Source organism: Zingiber officinale, chromosome 10B, assembly GCF_018446385.1.
Source record: "Zingiber officinale cultivar Zhangliang chromosome 10B, Zo_v1.1, whole genome shotgun sequence".
NCBI lineage: Eukaryota > Viridiplantae > Streptophyta > Magnoliopsida > Zingiberales > Zingiberaceae > Zingiber > Zingiber officinale.
This window is the reverse complement of record NC_056005.1, coordinates 60,561,479-60,565,619: the sequence shown is the minus strand read 5'-3', so window position 1 is coordinate 60,565,619 and position 4,141 is coordinate 60,561,479. Positions and strand designations below refer to the sequence as shown.

The 4,141-nt window shown below is 33.8% G+C and overlaps 1 long non-coding RNA gene across 5 annotated transcripts; it reads right to left on the bottom strand.

The window, feature by feature from the left end:
* Positions 1 to 669: 669 nt before the first annotated feature.
* LOC122028556 lies at positions 670 to 3,662 on the bottom strand. Of its 5 annotated transcripts, XR_006124854.1 has the most exons (6): positions 3,234 to 3,662; positions 2,710 to 2,846; positions 1,601 to 1,668; positions 1,388 to 1,503; positions 1,253 to 1,306; positions 670 to 968 (listed from the first exon to the last, which is right to left on the bottom strand). It is a non-coding gene; the product is annotated as an uncharacterized LOC122028556 (long non-coding RNA). The 5 variants fall into 5 exon arrangements; XR_006124856.1 differs by having other exon boundaries at positions 1,388 to 1,668; XR_006124857.1 differs by lacking the exon at positions 1,601 to 1,668.
* Positions 3,663 to 4,141: the final 479 nt, after the last annotated feature.

The window sequence follows — 4,141 nt, the reverse complement described above, 5'->3', positions numbered from 1 at the left end:
CCTCTAGTATTCCTGACATTTGTATAATGTCATTATAAAATATTTATGCTAACTTTAAAAATATCTTAAATATAGGGATATAATGACAATCGAAAATGTCAAGAAAAAATATTTCATGGACATTTATGAATATCTTTTTATTATCTAAATAAGGACAAATATAAATGTCACATAAATTAATTTATATTGACAATTATAAATATTTTAAATTGTTATATAAGGACAATAAAATATGTTAGTAATGATAATTTATAAGGGTATTTTGAACTGTCATCTTATATAATCTATAATGACATTATTAAATGTCAATTATAATATTTTATAAAAATATTAAATAGAAATATTTAGAATACACCACAATAAATTATTAATATTTATTCAGAATACAAAACATTCATCACATAATAAAAAAAGTTGCACATCATCACAATTTAACCATCATCACAATTCACCACAATAAAGGATAGAAACGTTTTACAATCCAAAATATCCAATTCATTCACCATATCATCACAATTCATTCCATCATTACACAAGTACAAATGCAATACTAATGTAAAAATATTGAATCCAATGCTAACTAAATACTAACAAATCATTGAATTTTAAAACTAACAAAGTAAACTCTGATTAGCCAAGAAGTAGCCAACATAAAAGGAAGAACACACATCAAAGAAAGACTACATGAACTGAACATTATTGGTAATTCACAGTAGGTTTTGTTAACAAAACCAGTAGAGAATTCTTAAACTTCACTTAAAACTGATATACACAATTCTCAAAGGATATATATATTACTGTCTCACAGGGAGCTGAAACAATGAATCACAGGTTGCTATAACATCATGTTGTACGCAGGCAAATCTTTCACACTAGTCACATCTTTTAGTGAAAGCTCACACTCTAGCTTTCTAAATCTTCTCCAAGCAAGTCCAGGAACCGAATTCCAACTTTTCTAGATGGCATGACTGAAACGGGAAAAAACCAAGATTTAAATCAATGTACAGCACTGACCTTTCAGCTAATAGTTGACAAACTACGTGATTGTAAATCTAGCATTTGCATAAGCATAAATGACAAATTAACACCAGCTACAGCAAAAGGGTACTCCCATTCAGCTCTTCTACCTTCTTTCTTGTGTAACAACGCTTGGAAAGAATTTTGATCCATATGACGAGACAAACACTGATTTGGGCTATGAAACAAAAGAACTAAAATAAAAGGAAAGAAAATTCAAGGAAAAATTAACTACCAGATAGTTTTTGGCAAAAAAATGAGATTTTCCAAGGATATGAAGCCACCACCCCTACAAACACATTTAGCATCACAATTATGTAAAAAGTCAAATCTTTTCTTAAGGTATCAGTAGAACTAAAGTTCCACTTACCTAAAATCTGTTGATGGGTCACAACCTTGCCAACCCATTTCCTTACATAATTTACATTTAAGAGGAGGAATTTCTCTATTAGGATAGGCAACTCGCCAGAGATGTCTCAGAGCATCCTACAACATAAATCTATCAGCTTGCAGTTATCGAAAAGGCTGTAGAAGGTACTATGTAAAAAATAAATAAATAGTCATTATCAATGTAGAGGGGTACTTGATGATCCAAACAAGACCATCAAACTGGATCTCCAATATTCGCCTTAAACTTCCCAATCTCTCTTCCTTCAAAGATGAGTGCATAATAACAGAAGAACAAGCTTTCATAAGAAGGCATTATTGCATTAATCTAGAGAAAAATACTAATCTTGTAGTTAAAATGCCCTATTAAACTCTTAATGTCATCAGAAGAAGAGTATTACCACATCTAAGGATAGACAACAACATGCTATATATATTAACTTGATGTGGAAAATATATCATCTTTTCCAATCAAATAAGGTCATGATCAGTATAGAGAAATGAGAAGAAAAGTATCCATTTTTGTCCCACTTTAAGTCAAGATGATAAACAGAAACTTAGCATTTAAATTGATTAGAGTAAAGCTGGTGCATGCAATTCTCTTAGGCATTATACATTTATACTAGCCTAGAATGTGAAAAACAAATTAGTGTAAGCAAATAGGACACTGTTTCAAATCAATTGTTAATATTATTTTCCATCAGTTAATTTGTATTGGTATAATTCTAATTATTGTGGATTCAAATAAAATCTGGTACTGAAGGAATATAACCAAATTTACATATATGTTTGCATGCAAGTTGCTGTCAGTGACTATGTTGTAGGCTATAGGATCGCAAGAAATTCATCAGCAAGACAACTGGCTCTATGACCAGGTAGCAATAGAATAATGTATGATCAACTATCAACTTGGCTCAAAAACTTTGATGGTTGAAAGTATGCGTTAATACTATTGTGTAACTCCATTTGACAAAAGAAATACAATTTGACTCAGTGAAATCAACATTCCATAAAAATACAGTAAATTTGCTGGTCCAGGTGGTACTAGTAAGAAACATACCGACTTCATTATCTGTTGTTAATGTGGTGCAGATAAGAGTATTAGAAAATCACTAGAAACCAATTTTCGTCTTTCAGCAGTGTTACTAAGGACAACATTGATACTGAAACTACTAAGAACTATGATTTATCAAGTACTGCATATTATTAGAATATTGACAAGTATGAAGGAAAGGCAATATTTTCACAGAATTTGTGAATAAAGCGCCAGGATTGTATTCTTTGAAAGTTTTTTAGACTACTAACCTATTAGATGTGCTAGTAAACAACACAATCTGATAGGGCTCCACCATAGTAAGCACGTCCCTTCATCCAATTCTGCTTCAAATTGAGCCTTTGATTTCAATTTCATTTCTATAGAAAAATGAATTCCAATCTATCCCCTGAAGAAATCAGATATGGTTTATTGAATAATTCATCCAAGAAAGGACTCAAGGAGCCACATAATAGGTTCACCAGAAATAGAAAAATAGAACTGCAAAATATTAGCTAAAGATTGACAAATATTATAGATCAAATAGAACCTGATGATAAAATGAAAATTTTCTTATTATTTAGTTCATGATATGAATAATATAAAATCATTTATATGTAACTAAAAATGAAGATCCATGATCACATAATTGAAACTAGGTCGATGATAAGCAAGAACAACAATAGATCAATCAACAGAATAATTATGACATGGAATAATCAGATAAGCAAACATTACCTTTGAAAGAAAAAGCAATTTGGGAAGATAAAATAATGTAATTTTATAGAACCAACACCTCTAGGTTGAGAGTAGATTAGGGAGCCGCGACGACGAGAATGGGTTTGGGAGGAGACAGGCAGAATCACGGCGTGTAGGCAGTGCTGTGAAGTAATCGTGGTGGCGACACGCGATGGAGGCCGACGGCGGCACAAGTATACGTGAGCGTGGGTGAAAGGAGCGGCAACAGTGAGAACAGATTAGGGAGGATAAAGGGAGAGGAGCGGCAATGACGAGAGCAGAGGGAGGAGACAGGGAGAGGAGCGCCGACGAGAGTAGATTAGGGAGGAGCAAGGGAGAGAAGCAGCGACGACGAGAGCAGCTTAGGGAAGAAAAAGGGAGAGGATCGGAGCGGCGCTTGAGTCGTGGGTGAGCAGCGAGACAGCGAGAACAAAGGAGAAGAAGGAAAATCGGCGTGTGAGGGAATTGTGAGGGGTTAGCTAGGGATGGCAATGGGGCAGGGCGGGTTTGTCATTCTCATCCCCGCCCCATTCTATTTTTTTCGAGTTCGGGGATTCCCCAAATTTGAACCCACGGGGATCGAATCCCAATCCCCGCCCCCATCCCCGCTTCATTCCCAAATTTAATTTATATTATTATTATTATTATTTAATAATTATTATTAATGATAATATTAATATTAATATCAATATTAATAATATTATTATTAATCATATTTTTAAAAAATTTAATATTAATATTAACACTATTATTAATATTTTTTTAAAATCATATTATTTATTTATTAATATTAATAATAATAATATTCAGGGCGGGTTCGGGGATGGGGATAGTATTCCCATACCCGCCCCGAACCCGCTCCATCCCCGAAAAATCGGGGATCCCCATCCCCATTTCGGGTTTTCCCCGCGGGGTCTCAAACCCGCGAGGAAAATTGTCATCCGTAGGGTTAGAGTTAGGTCAGGG